The sequence below is a fragment of the Phyllobates terribilis genome, unplaced genomic scaffold, assembly GCF_046119375.1.
Source record: "Phyllobates terribilis strain yellow unplaced genomic scaffold, ASM4611937v1 Scaffold_4__5_contigs__length_816908805, whole genome shotgun sequence".
NCBI lineage: Eukaryota > Metazoa > Chordata > Amphibia > Anura > Dendrobatidae > Phyllobates > Phyllobates terribilis.
Genome location: NW_027362764.1, coordinates 682,969,278 through 682,988,362, shown reverse-complemented (window position 1 = coordinate 682,988,362; position 19,085 = coordinate 682,969,278). Strand labels below are relative to the sequence as shown.

The window sequence follows — 19,085 nt, the reverse complement described above, 5'->3', positions numbered from 1 at the left end:
CATATACAGAATGGGAGGAATAGAGCTAAGCAACAGTACATGTGAAAAAGACTTAGGTATACTAATAGATCATAGACTGAACATGAGTCAACAGTGTGATGCAGCAGCAAAAAAGGCAAATACAATTCTGGGATGTATTAACAGAAGCATACAGTCTAGATCACGTGAAGTCATTATCGGTCTTTACTCCTCTTTGGTCAGACCTCATCTGGAATACTGTGTACAGTTTTGGGCACCACATTTTAAAAAAGACATAGACAAACTGGAGCAAGTTCAGAGAAGAGCGACCAGAATGGTGACTGGTCTGCAAACCATGTCCTATGAGGAACGGTTGCAGGATTTGGGAATGTTTAGCTTGCAAAAAAGAAGACTGAGAGGAGACTTAATAGCTGTCTACAAATATGTCAAGGGCTGTCACATTGTAGAAGGATCATCTTTATTCTCGTTTGCACAAGGAAAAACTAGAAGCAATGGGATGAAACTAAATGGGAGGAGACACAGATTAGATATTAGAAAAAACTTTTTGACAGTTAGGGTGATTAATGAGTGGAACAGGCTGCCACGAGAGGTGGTGAGTTCCCCTTCAATGGACGTCTTCAAACAGAGGCTGGACAGACATCTGTCTGAGATGATCTAGTGAATCCTGCTTTGAGCAGGGGGTTGGACCAGATGACCCAGGAGGTCCCTTCCAACTCTACCATTCTATGATTCTATGATTCTATTTCTTTGAATATTCCCCAAGTACATATTATATAATATGAGAGTAAGTCACTGGAATTTCAGACACTTGAAAAAACTCTTGTCTTAGATTCTTTTTTCACTGGCTGCCCGGTCTTAAGTTACATCAGTTGAAAATGGAATGAATGGGATCCTATACTATTAGCTCAAAGTTCAAAGGCCACAGCTGTCACACGTCATGCTGTAAAGCTACTTTAATTTGCACGAACACTTCATGCACAGAAAATATTAACAACACAAAAGAATTAATAAGTATTACATATATATTATAGTTCAACTAGATATATTGTTATTATTTTGAAATGTTATACACATAAAATCATGCAATTTTTTCACTTCCTGTGTGAATAAAGAAATAAATCCATTTTAGAGTTCTTTGATCAAATCCTGCTTTGGAATGAAAACTCTAAGGAAATATAAGAAAATAAAATTAAATATCAAATTCATACAGAAGCAGAATTATTTAAATATCTTATACATATATTGGTTGGTTCTAATGTAATTCAAAATATTGCTACTTAAATTTATATATATGAAGTTCTAATTTATTAATTAATATATATATATATATATATATATTTTATAAACGTATATATAAATACAATTATACACAATCTCTACTTAGACAAGTGTATATATATATATATATATATATATATATATATATATATGAACTATTAGAAACTATGTAACTACAATTTTACTGTATAAGATTATAAATAAATATTGAGACATTGTATTACATTTTGATACAACATTATAATTACAGTTTTTCCTTAGCCACTCCCTAAACCAAATCTTCTGTCTCTCTCAAATATCTCCAGGAACGCCCAATTTAGGAAAGACATTTTTCTATCCTTCAAAACCTCAGAGAACTGCCTGTTCTTCTGTCCACATTCCATGACGTCACTGTGAGTTGGTCGTCTCACCTGTCTCTGTCCATCAGTTTCAGCCATTTTCCTTTTTAGAGAATCACAGTTCTGACTGAGAATTAACTCATTCTGTGGAGAGATGGATCTTTGCACTGGCTGATATGGCTTATAACATATATGAAATCTTCTGCGTATTTGATAGAGTTCACTATGGGGATGACTCAGTCTAGGAGAGTTTGATATTGGCTTTTGGTAAGATTTTACCTTTCCTGGTTTTATAAATTTAGCTTGATTTATTTTCTTTTCACGATTCTCATGTTTTCTAACAAAATCCAGCATCTGCGCACATTCAAATAATGAATTTTTTTGTGATGCCATAACTTGGGAAACTGAATTTAGGAATTTGAATTTTTGTACAAAAGTTGTTATCATATGTTGTACTTTTCCATTTTTGATGAGAGCTTTGTACAACCGTTCAAATATGGACATGAATGTATATGTACATTCCTTCCTACCAATCCTTAGTTTCTGCAGCTCTTCTATGTTGGGAAAATCCTTTGTGACACAATAAATCAAATATCTTAATCTGTCCGAATCATTTTCCCATCCATTAGGAGAGTCATTTTCACAGGGCATTAAATGTAAACGTCTGGACAATGTCACAGGAATCCATATTTTAAATAATTTATTCCTCTCCTCATTGGATAAATCAAACTTATCAGAGAAGCTCTCAAATGTCTCTGAATTTCTACAGGCATGGATTTTGACATCATATTTTGGCATGATTTTGTATAATTTCAGCAAATTTTCCCTCATTTTAATTTGGAGTTGAGCCTGGGTAATTCCAGAATTCTCTGATATTTTTAGTGGCTCTTGTACGTCCGTTCCTCCTACGTCACTCACGTCTCTTCCCACATCACCTAGTATGTCGGTTTCTCGTATGTCAGTCATGTCTCCTCCCATGTCAGGTTTCTGTATGTCCGTCTCTTGGTCAGACCCAAGGTCACCTTCAGTTACAGACACGTGTCTTACTTCTTGTTCATTTTCCACATTACAGTCAGAATCAGTATCACTGTCTGACACTTCTACACTATTTTCCTGCTAAGAAATCTCTAACACAAGACTATGAAAAAAATCTACCAAATGTAGAATATTTCTCAATTTCTGTTTGTCTCTATTTACCAATTTAGAAGTTAACTGTAAATTCTGCAATTCATATTCTTTGTATAAACTGAGCCACAAAACTTCTATGTCATCTCCTACATTAACTTTGAAATTAATATTACTTTGTTTAGCAAAAGAAGAAATTATATCCATATTTTGCTTACCTTAAGATTCCTTGGCTTCTCTTTATCAGCACGTCCTGTCTTCAGTTTGTCTGATTCTTTTCCTGTGTGATTCTGTTCCTTGTTAGTACCTCTGCTTCCTGTCTTTCCTCAGTCTGTAGGTCCTTTCTGCTTCTCGTGACAAACTAGTGAATTTACTGACACGTGAACAACAGCTGTTCAGCTCGTGAGGACTCCCCCCTTGTTCACGGAAGAAATTCACTTACTTAATTTAAAAAACAAAAAACAGGACTGGCTGGCTCACCATTGTAAAATAATACTCTTCCTGTATTATTTTTTTCTACTGAGGACTTCTCAAAGTATCAATATCACAATATTCTTATAAAAAAATGTATCTATTTATTCTTGGATTGTCCATTAAAAAGAATCAGATTGCAGCAGGTACATACAATAATTAGTTATAAAGTAATTGTCCATTTGTCCATAATTAGCTTAATTGTTGAGATTCACCCATCTTTCCTTGGATCCTGGCTGGTAAATCATGTCTTTGTCCAGCATGTGTCCAGGCCTACATGTCATCTGCTCCTCAGCATGAAGATTATGTGTCTTGTGGGGTGGGCAGAGCAAGAGAGCCCCCCCTTTCTGTACCATGGGCTTTTATAGCCAGTCGTATGGACACCTGTTCTACATATGGTAGTGAACGAAAAATACACACACAAATAGCGCATGTCAACTAGACACGATGGCTGAGGCATAGAAATCAGAAAAATGATTATCGATTAACATTCCAAATGAATTTCCATAATTAACCATTTAACAGAGACCGCCTGGGAATGCCAGGTGCTGTAGACTTTTGCTTTTTCCTTCCTTCCACCAGCAGGGGGCACTCTCTTCTATGCCTTTTTTCCATTCCCTTTCACAAGTGCACACATTCATTCTCTTTTCTTTTTTTCATTTGCTTTCTCTCTTGCGCTATTTCATCTCTGCAAAGTACCAGCATCCTTCTGATCACCTTGGGCCTCCAGCATTGTTGCTTATTTACTTTTAATACTAGGCTCCTTTTCACCAGGACCAGCATCTCCCGGGTGGCTGAAGGCAACCACCGGTAACCCCAAGCAGAAGACCTTTGCAGGCAACACGACCCTCCCCCCTGAAGAGCAGCTCAAAGTCACTGGCAACCATCTCACCCTCTTCCTTCATTCACCCCTGGACGTCTCGCTCTGCCCCCAAGTTACTTGTCCAGCTTGCTCTTTCTGTCACATTACCGCGATGAAGGGTTTAGCCTGCAGGAGACCCTGTCCCAAGCCATTTTTGAAGACACCTGATGTGGCGTGTGAATCACTGCTAAACAAACCACACCTGTATGGACGGCACAGCCTTTGCATGGACCCTTCGGAGCCCGCCCCGTCACGGCCAGATTGCTCGCCACCAAGCGATCCTGAGAAAGGCTGGCCGGGCGATGGATCAAGCAGCGTCTACTGGCCATACCACCTTGGATATGCCCGATCTCGTCTGATCTCAGAAGCAAAGCAGGGCTGGGCTCAGACAGTACTTGAATGGGAGACCTCCTGGGAACACCAGGTGCTGTAGACCATTTTGATGACGTTTTGCCCTACTGCCCAGCTCGGCTAGCATGGAACGGCGCCTTGCCGGACACCGACCTTAAGTAACTTAGATGATGGAAGCCCCAAGGCCTCTGAGCCAGTTGGCAGCTAAGTACGCTACCCGGCCGCCTTCACGCAGGCATGACACCGAGCTCCTTGCCACGGCTAGGAGTGCTTATTGACTCCACAGCTCGCCGTGTGGAAATGATGGCGTTAAAAGCACTCGGGGCCGTGAACGGGCCAGGCTTTCAGCAGGTGCCCAGGGAAGGCTTTGGATGCCGGCTGCCTAGCGAGGGCCAGCAGAAGTAACATGTTTCTCTGCAAACAAGCTTGTGTAACCAAGCCAGATGGCTGCCAAAGAGCTAACCTTACTGCAAGGAAGGCAAGGAAGGTGCGGAAGGAATTGGGGAGGGGGGGTGATTCCTGCTAGGGCCCTGAAATCATAAAACAGGCAGGACAGTCTGACGCATGGTGACGTAGAGGTTGTAGGGGCAGATAGGGGGTGTTGTCACGTGCGAGCACGTGTGCATGCTGGCTTGTGTGTGAGAGTGCGCTTCCTAGGTGTGGCACGTTGCAGACAGTCAAAGGGATTGTTCCCTTTCATTAAAAGTTAATCCCCGGCTGCAGGCTATTAGAAAGCAACTAACCGCGCTCTACTTACCCTACCCAGGTCTACCGGTTAATCTCGCCTCTGCTCCCGGCCTGTGGCATTGGCTGTGAAGCTAACGTTCCGTCGACAGCGCTGCAGCCGATCAGTGAGCTCAGCGGCTCTGAGTGGGGCCTTCTGTCTACAAGACCTTTTAAGGAAGCCAGCAAAAAAATTGAAGAGAAGGGAAAGCACAAAAAGACCTGGTCTTGCTGAGCACTGGAAAGGGCAGCCGGCAGCCAGACTTCAAAGTAGAAAGGCAGCAAGTGAGAGGCTTGTCTGTGCCTTCAAAGTAGAAAAGCAGCAAGTGAGAGGCTTGTCTGCGCCTTCAAAGTAGAAAAGCAGCAAGTGAGAGGCTTGTCTGTGCCTACGGCCAAACCACTCTGTACACGCCCGACCTTGTCTAATCTTGGAAGCCAAGCAGGGTTGGGCCTGGTTAGTACTTGGATGGGAGACTGCCTGGGAATACCAGGTGCTCTAGGCTTTTGCTTTTTCTTTCCTTCCACCAGCAGGGGGCACTCTCTTCTATGCCTTTTTTCCATTCCCTTTCACAAGTGCACACATTCATTCTCTTTTCTTTTTTTCATTTGCTTTCTCTCTTGCGCTATTTCATCTCTGCAAAATACCAGCATCCTTCTGATCACTGTGGGCCTCCAGCATTGTTGCTTATTTACTTTTAATACTAGGCTCCTTTTCACCAGGACCAGCGTCTCCCGCGTGGCTGGAGGCAATCACCGGTATCCCCAAGCAGAAGACCTTAGCAGGCAACACGACCCTCCCCCCTGAAGAGCAGCTCAAAGTCACTGGCAACCATCTCACCCTCTTCCTTCATTCACCTCTGGACGTCTCGCTCAGCCCCCAAGTTACGGGTCCAGCTTGCTCTTTCTGTCACATTACCGCGATGAAGGGTTTAGCCTGCAGGAGACCCTGCACCGAGACATTTTTGAAGACACTTGATGCGGCGGGTGAATCACTGCTAAACAAACCACAGCCTTTGCATGGACCCTTCGGAGCCCGCCCCGTCACGGCCAGATTGCTCGCCTCCAAGCGATCCTGAGAAAGGCTGGCCGGGCGATGGATCGAGCAGCGTCTACTGGCCATACCACTTTGGATACGCCTGATCTCGTCTGATCTCGGATGCAGTGCTGGGCTCGGACAGTACTTGGATGGGAGACCTCGTGGGAACACCGGGTGCTGTAGACTATTTTGATGATGTTTTGCCCTACTGCCCAGCTCGGCTAGCATGGAACGGCGCCTTGCCGGACACTGACCTTAAGTAACTTAGATGATGGAAGCCCCAAGGCCTCTGAGCCAGTTGGCAGCTAAGTACGCTACCCCGCCGCCTTCACGCAGGCCTGACACCGAGCTCCTTGCCACGGCTAGGAGTGCTTATTGACTCCGCAGCTCGCCGCGTGGAAATGATGGCGTTAAAAGCACCCGGGGCCGTGAAGGGGCCAGGCTTTCAGCAGGTGCCCAGGGAAGGTTTTGGATGCCGGCCGTCTAGCGAGGGCCAGCAGAAGTAACATGTTTCTCTGCAAATAAGCTTGTGTAACCAAGCCAGACGGCTGCCAAAGAGCTAACCTCAGTGCAAGGAAGGCAATGAAGGTGAGGAAGGAATTGGGGAGGGGGTGTTGTGATTCCTGCTAGGGCCCTGAAATCATAAAACAGGCAGGAGAGTCTGACGCATGGTGACGGAGAGGTTGTAGGGGCAGATAGGGGGTGTTGTCACTTGCGAGCACGTGTGCATGCTGGCTTTCAGTGTGAGAGTGCGCTTCCTAGGTGTGGCGCGCTGCAGACAGTCAAAGGGATTGTTCCCTTTCATTAACAGTTAATCCCCGGCTGCAGGCTTTTAGAAAGCAACTAAACACGCTCTACTCAACCTACCCGGGTCTACTGGTGAGTCTCGCCTCTGCTCCCGGCCTGTGGCATTGGCCGTGAAGCTGACGTTCCGTCGACAGCGCTGCAGCCGATCAGTGAACTCAGCGGCTCTCAGTGGGGCGTTCTGTCTACAAGACCTTTTAAGGAAACCAGCAAAAAAATTGAAGAGAAGGGAAAGCACAAAAGGACCTGGTCTTGCTGAACACTGGAAAGGGCAGCCGGCAGCCAGACTTCAAATTAGAAAAGCAGCAAGTGAAAGGCTTGTCTGTGCCTACGGCCACACCACCCTGAATGCGCCTGATCTCGGAAGCTAAGCAGGGTTGGGCCTGGCTAGTATTTGGATGGGAGACCACCTGGGAATACCAGGTGTTGTAGGCTTTTGCTTTTTCTTTCCTTCCACCAGCAGGTTGCACTCTCTTCTGTGCCTTTTTTCTATTCCCTTTCACAAGTGCACACATTCATTCTCTTTTCTTTTTTTCATTTGCTCTCTCTCTTGCGATATTTCATCTCTGCAAAATACCAGCATCCTTCTGATCACCGTGGGCCTCCAGCATTGTTGCTTCTTTACTTTTAATACTAGGCTGCTTTTCACCAGGACCAGCATCTCCCGCGTGGCTGGAGGCAACCACCGGTATCCCCAAGCAGAAGACCTTTGCAGGCAACACGACCCTCCCCCCTGAAGAGCAGCTCAAAGTCACTGGCAACCATCTCACCCTCTTCCTTCATTCACCCCTGGACGTCTCGCTCCGCCCCCAAGTTACGGGTCCAGCTTGCTCTTTCTGTCACATTACCGCGAAGAAGGGTTTAGCCTGCAGGAGACCCTGCGCCGAGACATTTTTGAAGACACCTGATGCGGCGGGTGAATCACTGCAAAACAAACCACACCTGTAGGGACGGCACAGCCTTTGCATGGACCCTTCGGAGCCCGCCCCGTCACGACCAGATTGCTCGCCACCAAGCGTGTTACAACTCTCCTGTTAGTTTTTTTTTAGTTTGCTGCTCACATGACCATTTTGCCTATTTAATCCGGCTCTGCCCTTCTGGCTTTGCTGGACTTCATTTGTATTTACTACTGTTGAGCTAGCTTGTTGCTCTGTTGCCGTTCTCTGTTAGTTTTGCTAGGTCTTCTGACCCCTATGCCTTTTTGTTGTGTGTTTGTCTTTGACTGCTACTATTTCTGCTAGGAGGTGTCCAACTTTTCCCAGTCCCAAGATCTTGTAGGGATCCCTCCCTCACATCTATTGGTCTGCGTTCAGACTAGCCGAGGACTTTAGCGGGTCTGATCGCAGGATCAGGTTCCCCGTTACGTCGTAGGGATCTAGTTTAGTTCTATTGTAGGGATAGATCTCCTTTCTTTCCTTAGTCTCTGTAGCAGATCATAACAGTAATTCCAGCCATAAAAAAAAAAAAAAAAAAAAATTTCTCTAAGAAAAGACCTCCAGTTTTCCATCATGGTCTCGGTGCAATATTTGGCTCAACGCTTGCAGGGACTCTCTCTGGAGGTGACCAAGCTCCAACAACACGTGAGTAGCTGTTCTGGAGCGCATTTTGTGGAACCTAAGGTACGTCTGCCTGATCTATTTTTTGGCAAACAACAAGATTTTTTTTCTTTTAAAAATGCTTGTCTATTATATTTTCGTTTGAGACCCGGATCCTCTGGTGATGAATCACAGCGCATAGGGATCATAATGTCACTTTTGCGCAAAGATCTTCAGGGATGGGCCTTCTCTCTCCAACCTAGTGATCCGTGCTTTAGATCAGTGGATAGTTTTTTTTCTGCTTTGGGTTTGTTGTACGATGATCCTGATCGTGTCTCATCTGCTGAGTCTGAATTAAGACGTTTGAGGCAGGGATCGGGTAATGTGGAAAAATATTGTTCTCACTTCCGTCGGTGGTCTGCCCAGGTGGGGTGGAACGATTCTGCTTTGAAAAGCTTGTTTCTTGCAGGGCTATGTGAAAGGGTAAAGGATTTACTGATTGCTTATCCCACACCTGGAAACTTGCAGGAGGCAATGCAATTAGCTATACGGGTGGACAGGAGACTGCGTGAAAGGGTTAATGAGAGCAAATCCTCTGCTATGTCAGCTTCGAGTCCTGAGAGGTTCTGTGCTGACAATGGAGAGCCGATGGCACCCCGCTCTCAGGAAAAGACCGCCGACTTTCTGAAGGCTTGTGTTTCTATTGCGGAAATTCTGGTCATTTTATTAAGAGCTGTGTGCTTCGTAAGAAGAAAGAAAAAAAATGGTCAGTCATGCTCGTATTGCCTGTTTAAATTCTAAGGGAGTATTCCTATCTGCCACTACTGCTGCTCAGGATGAATTAATTGAATTTCGGGTATTTGTGGATTGTGGATCTACTCTGAATGTGATTGATGGGGGATTTTTGGAAAAACTTAGATTAGAACCTAAAACTTTGTCATCCCCTATTGTTGTGGTTTCTGTCGATGGCTCTCCCTTGAAGAGTGTTACTCACAAGGTCTGTGAATTTCCCCTCACTATTAATGGTATTCATCAAGAGAATTTGGATTTGGTGGTATTGGATAATTTGCCTTCTCCAGTAATATTGGGGCTACCCTGGTTAAAATTGCACAATCCTGTACTGGATTGGTCTACCAATGAAATTAAGTCCTGGAGCCCTAAGTGTCATGACAAGTGTTGTAACGGGCGCATTGCTGCTGTGGATAGAGGGGAATTGCCTGTACCTATTCAGGATTTTTGGAGAGTTTTTTCTGAGGAGGAGTCGCAGGTTTTGCCTCCCCATAGAGACTATGATTGTACCATTGAATTTGTCCCTGGCGCGACTCTTCCTAAGAGTCGTTTATTTAATCTTACTATTCCTGAAAGAAAGGCTTTGGAAGAATACATACAGACAAGCTTGGCCGCCGGTCACATTAGGCCTTCCAAGTCTAGTGTGCTGTTGGATTTTTTTTTGTAAAAAAAAAAATGGCGGTTTACGTCCTTGTCTGGACTTTCGTGAGATTAATAAAATTACTGTACGCAATCCTTACCCACTGCCATTGATTCCTGATTTATTTAACCAGTTAGTGGGGGCCAAGTGGTTCTCTAAAATTGATCTCCGGGTGGCATACAATTTGTTGCGCATGAAGGAGGGTGATGAATGGAAGACTGCTTTTAACACTCCTGTGGGTCATTTTGAGAATCTGGTTATGCCTTTTGGTCTCACCAATGCTCCAGCATTTTTTCAGAATCTTATTAATGATTAGAGATGAGCGTTGTTCTACTCGAACTGTTCGCCAATCTCAAATTCGAGCTGTTTTGGGCGGTGTTCGAGCCGGTCGGCGAACACGAACAATTTGAGAAAAATTCGGCTGTTCGAGGTTATGTTCGATAACTGTTCGTGCACCAAAATCATAACTGGATTTTTTCTCAGTAATGATGAAAATTAATGTTAATACGCAGTTTGAGTGTACAGCGGGGCCGGGGGAGGGGCAGGGGATGGATCTCTGCAGGAACAATGAAGATCTCCATTTTTTTTCTCTTTCCCGCATTTGCAGTGGGGAGGTGCAATCTGTCAGCCTATCAGCAGCGCACACACGGAGCGAAGTGCTTTTTTTCACACAAGCAAGGGCATGTGTGATTGGCAGTGTATGTCACATGTCCTTGCCCTATAAGACCAAGCCATTTTCCCCGTCGCCACCATTTTCTCACTGCTGCAGCTGCGTGTTAGACGGCACCGCTGTTGCTGTGTGCGCTATACCTTGTTAATTTCAAGCCAATTTTCGCACAAATATACAGATAGTTGGGAGTAGGGAATGGTTGTGATTGCAGTCCTTTTAAAGACTAGGTTACAGCATTTCCTACGACTTTTATCAGGCAGGTCTGTGCTCTTAAATAGATAGATTGTGGGTGTAAAGACTAATTGTAATTGGAGTCCTTTTCAGGACTAGGTTACATCAGTTCCTATCAGTTTTTGCCAGGCAGGTCTGTGCCAGTGCTGTGCAAGTTTTTTTCACACCATTTGGCTGAATCTAGCAAAGCTAATCCTTTTTGGCCTATTGCAGAGTGTGTTAGTCAGTGGAGTAGCCTATCTGTGTTGCAAGATATACCACCTGTGTATAGAATACCAATTTTTTTACTGCACCTAGTGAAGTAAAATCTTTTGGGCATAGCATCATTCTATTAGTCCATCTATACTGACCTCCATCAGGTTGCAAACTGAATATAATTTTTTTCTGCATCTAGCTCTGAAAAAATATTTGGGCTTCTAGCAGTGTGTGGGACTTGGTCTATTAGTCCATCTATACTGACCTCCATCAGGTTGCAAATTAAAAATAATTTTTTTCTTCATTTAGCTCTGAAAAAATATTTGGGCTTCTAGCAGTGTGTGGGACTTGTTCTATTAGTCCTTCTATACTGACCTCCAGCAGGTTGCAAATTGAATATAATTTTTTTCTGCATCTAGCTCTGAAAAAATATTTGGGCTTCTAGCGGTGTGTGGGACTTGGTCTATTAGTCCATCTATACTGACCTCCATCAGGTTGCAAATTAAAAATAATTTTTTTCTGCATCTAGCTCTGAAAAAATATTTGGGCTTCTAGCAGTGTGTGGGACTTGGTCTATTAGTCCATCTATACTGACCTCCATCAGGTTGCAAATTAAAAAGAATTTTTTTCTTCATTTATCTCTGAAAAAATATTTGGGCTTCTAGCAGCGTGTGGGACTTGTTCTATTAGTCCATCTATACTGACCTCCATCAGGTTGCAAATTAAAAATAATTTTTTTCTGCATCTAGCTCTGAAAAAATATTTGGGCTTCTAGCAGTGTGTGGGACTTGGTCTATTAGTCCATCTATACTGACCTCCATCAGGTTGCAAATTAAAAATAATTTTTTTCTGTATCTAGCTCTGAAAAAATATTTGGGCTTCTAGCAGTGTGTGGGACTTGGTCTATTAGTCCATCTATACTGACCTCCATCAGGTTGCAAATTGAATAAAAAAAATTTCTGCATCTAGCTCTGAAAAAATATTTGGGCTTCTAGCGGTGTGTGGGACTTGGTCTATTAGTCCATCTATACTGACCTCCATCAGGTTGCAAATTAAAAATAATTTTTTTCTGCATCTAGCTCTGAAAAAATATTTGGGATTCTAGCAGTGTGTGGGACTTGGTCTATTAGTCCATCTATACTGACCTCCATCAGGTTGCAAATTAAAAATATTTTTTTTCTTCATTTAGCTCTGAAAAAATATTTGGGCTTCTAGCAGTGTGTGGGACTTGTTCTATTAGTCCTTCTATACTGACGTCCAGCAGGTTGCAAATTGAATATAATTTTTTTCTGCATCTAGCTCTGAAAAAATATTTGGGCTTCTAGCGGTGTGTGGGACTTGGTCTATTAGTCCATCTATACTGACCTCCATCAGGTTGCAAATTAAAAATAATTTTTTTCTGCATGTAGCTCTGAAAAAATATTTGGGCTTCTAGCAGTGTGTGGGACTTGGTCTATTAGTCCATCTATACTGACCTCCATCAGGTTGCAAATTAAAAATAATTTTTTTCTGCATCTAGCTCTGAAAAAATATTTGGGCTTCTAGCAGTGTGTGGGACTTGGTCTATTAGTCCATCTATACTGACCTCCATCAGGTTGCAAATTAAAAATAATTTTTTTCTTCATTTAGCTCTGAAAAAATATTTGGGCTTCTAGCAGTGTGTGGGACTTGTTCTATTAGTCCTTCTATACTGACCTCCAGCAGGTTGCAAATTGAATATAATTTTTTTCTGCATCTAGCTCTGAAAAAATATTTGGGCTTCTAGCGGTGTGTGGGACTTGGTCTATTAGTCCATCTATACTGACCTCCATCAGGTTGCAAATTAAAAATAATTTTTTTCTGCATCTAGCTCTGAAAAAATATTTGGGCTTCTAGCGGTGTGTGGGACTTGGTCTATTAGTCCATCTATACTGACCTCCATCAGGTTGCAAATTAAAAATAATTTTTTTCTGCATCTAGCTCTGAAAAAATATTTGGGCTTCTAGCAGTGTGTGGGACTTGGTCTATTAGTCCATCTATACTGACCTCCATCAGGTTGCAAATTGAATAAAAAAAATTTCTGCATCTAGCTCTGAAAAAATATTTGGGCTTCTAGCGGTGTGTGGGACTTGGTCTATTAGTCCATCTATACTGACCTCCATCAGGTTGCAAATTAAAAATAATTTTTTTCTGCATCTAACCCAGCCAATAGTTTTGGCCTAATACCACAGTTTGGCCACTCAGCTCTGCTCGGTTACCATCCATTGTTTTTTTGTGCAAACAACTCCAGAGTTGTGAATTAGTTAACCACCAAAATGAGTGGAAAAAGGCCTGCTGCTGGTGGAAAGGGGAATAGGCGTGTTGGGAAGGGGAAAAAAGGTTGTGTCCGTGGGTTAGGTGCAGAAGAAAGACCATCTTCCAGCCAAACTAAAATGTCTACTTCTTTTAGCGGACAATGTGATAAGATCCCTTTCTTACGGCCACGCCAATCGCTACAAATTCCAGATGAGGCACAAAAACAGCAGGTGCTTCAACGGATATCATGTGCTCCTTTAAGTGGGCTCTCCTCCACATCAACTTCAACATCACAAATACTCCAGTCCTCAAAGGTGTCACCCAAATCGCACTTGCTTCCTCACAGCTCCCAAATCTCCAGCTGCCCGTCTGAGTATGAGGTAGAACAGATGGTTGAGTCTGCAGAGCTGTTTACTCATACTATAGCCTGGGAATCAGAGGTCGACTCCAGCGCTTCTGTGAATCCAGACGAGGAAATGATCTGCACTGATGCCCAGAATCTTTATGAGTCGGATCCAGGACCAGACGCAGAAGGTTCTGACCATAATGTAGACCCTCATTCCCAAACTGTAACTCCTGTTGGTGGAGACAATGAGGAAGACGATGATAAGACTCAAATACCTGATTGGAGCGACAACTTTAGTTTTTTGTCAGGGCAGGAACAGGTTGGCTCTGAGGACGACGGGTGTGATAACGCACAGGGTGATGATGATGAGGTCGGAGATCCCACTTACTGTCAACCCACAGTCAGCCAAGAGATGAGGTCAGCAGAGGAGGTGGAGGAAGATGCTAGTGACGACGAGGTCAGGTTGCGCCTTCCTGGACAGAGACGTAGTACTGGAAGCACGTCAACAACTGCATCCTCAAACACAACTCTGCCTCTCACCACAAGTCGTGGTGGCTCTTCAGGTCGCATGGGTGCTAAGCCTTGCATAGCCTGGGCATTTTTTCAGATCGATAAAGATGACCCAACTCGTGTTATCTGTAACATTTGTCAGCAAAAGCTAAGTAGAGGCCAAAAAATACATAGTTTGAGTACTTCATGCATGAACCGGCACATGGACATGAAGCATAAGTTGCAGTGGGAAGCTCAGTGTGCTACAATGCGGTCTAGCCGGCCGGGCCAACCACCGTCTGCCATATCTTGTGCATCCGCGGCCTCTTCATCCTCTGTGACTGGGGGGACAGCAGTCACACCTGTTTTGGGGCGCAGACCTGCCACCTCTTTACCCGCAACAGCCAGCGTGATTGGCAGGTCATCATTTTCTTTGGAGGTGGTAACACCAGCTGGTCTTGAGCGCTGTCCGACATCGATAGCACCACCTTTGGATCAAGGCAACCTAACATGTCCGCCTGCATCTTCCTCACAGACCGGCAGTTTGCCGGGGACACCCTTATCAACCCCGTCTTAGCACAATAGCCAGCCCTCGGTCCCTCAGATGTGGACAAGTAAAAGACCATTTCCTCCTAGCCATGAGAAAGCTAAGAGGTTGAATTTCACCATCTGCAAGCTCTTGGCTACAGAAATGCTGCCTTTCCGCCTGGTGGACACAGAGGATTTTCGAGACCTTATGTCCGTCGCAGTGCCCCAGTACCAGATGCCCAGTCGGCACTACTTCTCAAAGAAAGGTGTGCCTGCGCTCCACCAGCATGTCGCACACAACATCACCGCTTCTTTGAGAAACTCTGTGTGTGACAGGGTGCATTTCACCACAGACACTTGGACGAGTAGGCATGGACAGGGGCGTTACATGTCGCTGACTGGGCACTGGGTAACTATGGTGACAGCAGGACAACGGGCTGCTGTCCAAGTCTTGCCGTCCCCACGAGTTGTGCGTCAATCCTCTTTATGTCATTTTTCCTCCACTGCTTCTGCCTCCTCAACCTCCTCTCGGTCTTCCACCTGCACCCAAAGCCTGTCTGGTCATGCCACAAGCTTTCTAACTGCGCAGAAGGGATCCTGCACACCTCCTTACTATGCTGGCAGTAGGGCTCAACGTCATCAGGCGGTTTTTACATTGAAATGTCTGGGAAATGTGAGTCACACAGCTGAGGAGTTGTGGTCAGCTCTGGAGAACCAATTTCATGAATGGTTGTCTCCACTGGACCTGAAACCAGGGAAGGCCGTGTGCGACAATGCTGCAAACCTGGGTGCGGCCCTTCGCCGGGGCAATGTCACACACGTGCCTTGTATGGCTCACGTGTTGAACCTGGTTGTCCAGCAATTTTTAGCCCACTATCCCAGACTAGATGGCCTTCTGCAGAGGGCACGGTCGCTGTGTGCTCACTTCCGCCGTTCGCATCCCGCAGCTCAGCGACTTACATCTCTACAGAAGTCGTTGGGCCTGCCACTTCACCGGCTAAAATGCGATGTGCCTACCCGGTGGAATTCAACTCTGCACATGTTGCAGCGACTGTGGCAGCACCGACAAGCCCTGGTGCAATACGTTCTGACGTATAGCCTGGGCCAACGAGATTCAGAGGTGGGGCAAATCACGCTGGAGGAGTGGTCTCAGATCAGGGACCTATGCACCCTTCTGCACAGTTTTGAAATGGCGACGAAGATGTTTAGTGCTGACGATGCCATTATCAGCATGACTATTCCGGTGATTTACATGCTGGAGCACATGTTAAACAGAATTCGGAGTCAGGTGGTGGCACAAGAGGAGGTGGAGGAAGTAGAGGAGGAGGAGTTGTATGCGGAAGGGCTAACATCTGCAAGGTCCAGACGGTCGGCAGCACCAAGGCGGCAGGCATGTGAGGGTGGGGGAGATGATTTTACCAGGGCGCATGGTAGCAGCCAAACTAGTGAGGAAGGTGCAGGAGCCCAGGAAGAAGTGGAGGACGAACTGATGGAAGACTCATCAGATGAGGGAGACCTTGATCACATTTCTGTTGTGCGAGGTTGGGGGGAGAGGACAGAGGAAGGAAGCATGATTGCTACCTCGCCACCAACACAACAGCGACTTGGTGCTCCTGGATGCGCAACACACATGAGTGCCTTCTTGCTGCACTACCTGCAACATGACCCTCGAATTGTGAGAATTAGAAATAATCCTGATTACTGGGTTGCCACACTGTTAGATCCCCGGTACAAAAGTAAATTTGCAGAAATTATTCCTGCCATAGAAAGGGATGCACGCATGCAGGAGTATCAGCAGAGACTGTTGCAGAATCTTACATGTGCTTTTCCACAAAATACCAGTGGTGCACGTAGTGAATCTCACAGTTCCAACTTGCCAACCGTGGGACCGTCAAGTGTTCAGCACTCAAACCGTAACAGAACCACAGTATCTGCTGGTAACATCAATTTTGCGGAATCATTTCACCACTTTTTTAGCCCATCCTTTGCAAGGCCACAGGAGACAAGAAGTCTGACACATAGTCAACGCCTAGAGACGATGGTACAGGAGTATCTCCAAGTAAACATTGAAGCCACGACTGTGTCACTGGACCCTTGCTCTTTTTGGGCTTCCAATCTGGATAAATGGCCGGAGCTAGCCACTTACGCCTTGGAGATCTTGTCATGCCCCGCAGCCAGCGTTCTGTCTGAACGTGTGTTCAGCGCTGCTGGTGGTGTGCTGACAGATAAGCGCACGCGGCTCTCCACTGATAATGTAGACAGACTCACGTTCATAAAGATGAACAAATCATGGATCCGAAACGACTTTTCTACCCCTGTGTCATCCTGGGGAGAGTAAAAGCTTGATGATTGGTTAAAATCACCCTACCAACCGTTTTAAGCTTTCAAATTACTAATCATGTTTATCTGTATCTTGACTGGAAAATAATTTGGGCTTTGTAGCAGTGTGCAGCACTGATCCTATTAGGCCATCTATAATAAGCTTCACCAGATTTAAAATTAAAAATAATTTTTAGCTGCATCTAGCCCGGAAAATAATTTTGGGGCTCCGAGATGCGCAAGACACATAAGTGCCTTCTTGCTGCACTACCTGCAGCATGACCCTCATATTGTCAGAATTCGAAGTAATCATGACTACTGGGTTGCCACACTCTTAGATCCCCCAAACTTTTCGATCAACCTTTTCATTTTAATAAAGACCAAAAAAATGGTCATTTTTGAAATTATAAGCATTAGCAGGTTGTTAGAAACTGAAATCAAACAGTTTTCAACTCAAAACTTTATTCTAGGTGATGTTACATTTTCACATAGGACCCCTTGTTCGAAAGGAGCTTCTGAACTCTCTCGTCCATTGAATTTGTTAGGTTTTGGATGGTTTCTGCTTCAATTGTTTTGCATGAGGACAGAATACCCTCCCAGAGCTGTTGCTTAGATGTGAACTGCCTCCCGCCATCATAGACACTCCTTTTAATGATGCTCCAAAGGTTCTGAATGGGGTAGAGGTCAGGGGAGCATGGGGGTCACACCATAAGTTTGTCCCCTTTTATGCCCATATCAGCCAGAGATGCAGATGTTTTATGTGCAGCATGAGATGGTGCATTATCATGCAGAAAAATGATCTTGCTGTGAAATACACGGTTCTTCTTCTTGAACCATGGCAGGAAGTGCTGTTTGAGAAAATCCACATACATTATGGAGTTCATCTTTAGCGCCTTCAGGGATCCTAAAGGGGCCGACAATCTCTCTCCCCATGATTCCAGCCCAAAACATTACTCCACCTCCTCCTTGTTGGCGCTGTAGCCATGTTTGCGTGGGGTGTCCATCAACCAGCCATCCTCCACTCCATTCATCTGGACCATCGAGCGCTGCACGGCACTCATCCGTGAACAAAACAGTTTTGAAATCAGTCTTCATGTAATGTTTGGCCCACTGGAGCCGTTTCTGCTTGTGTGAAGTGGATAGAGGAGGTCGACAGGATGGCATATGCACAGCTGCAAACCTCTGAAGGACCCTGCATCTTGTTGTTCGGGGGACGTTGGAGGCACAAGCAGCTTCAAAAACTTGTCTGCTGCTATGACAAGGCTTTTTTGCCGCTGCTCTTTCAACCTGACGTAATTGCCTGTAGGAAAGAGTCCTCAATTTGCCCTTATCAGCACGCACACGTGTGTACTGTGAATCAGCTACATACTTCTTGATTGCCAAGACACTTCATCCTGATCATCGCACAATGTTGATTGTAGTCATGCCTTGACCTAAACACTCCACAATTTGTTGCTTCTCAGCAGCCGACACATCCTTTTTCTTTCCCATTTTGGCAGAAAATGTAGGCTGCTTAATAATGTGAGAGAGCCTTCTTAAGTAGTCTTGCCTTTCATTGGACACACCTGCCAAACTAATTAGCACAGGTGTCTGCAATTGCTTACAGTGATATAAAGAGCCCTGACACACATCACCATCAATGAGTTTAACTGACAAACAAACAAATTCTTCCCTTATCACTCCTAAACACTTTTTGCATAATAATTTGGAACGCGGTGTACATGTGCTTTTCCACAAAACACCAGTGGTTCACGTAGTGAATCTTACAGTTCTAACTTGCCAACCGTGGTCTGTATGGAATTGTTCAATAAAGGGCCCAAAATTAAGATAACATAGATGGGAGAGGTCTCTATGAATAGGAATTCCTAAGTATTTGATACCCTGTGAGGGCCAGGCAAAGGGAAAGTTGGACTGGATGGAATCCTATATGGATTTAGGGAGGGAGACATCGAGGGCCTCAGACTTCACTGCATTGATTTTAAAATTTTACCATGTAACAAAGTGATCTATTTCAGCCATAACAGCAGGGATGGATATATGTGATTGAGTGATATATACTAGGACATCATCAGCAAATAGAGAGCACTTGTACTCGGTGCCTC

The 19,085-nt window shown here is 44.7% G+C and overlaps 4 pseudogenes; all 4 read left to right on the top strand.

The window, feature by feature from the left end:
• The first annotated feature begins 4,369 nt into the window (after nt 1-4,369).
• LOC141268507 (5S ribosomal RNA) lies at nt 4,370-4,489 on the top strand (annotated as a pseudogene).
• Nucleotides 4,490-5,511: 1,022 nt separating this feature from the next.
• LOC141269496 (5S ribosomal RNA) lies at nt 5,512-5,630 on the top strand (annotated as a pseudogene).
• A 604-nt stretch (nt 5,631-6,234) lies between these two features.
• Nucleotides 6,235-6,349, top strand: LOC141270255 (5S ribosomal RNA; annotated as a pseudogene).
• A 944-nt stretch (nt 6,350-7,293) lies between these two features.
• Nucleotides 7,294-7,402, top strand: LOC141268094 (5S ribosomal RNA; annotated as a pseudogene).
• The last annotated feature ends 11,683 nt before the right edge of the window (nt 7,403-19,085 follow it).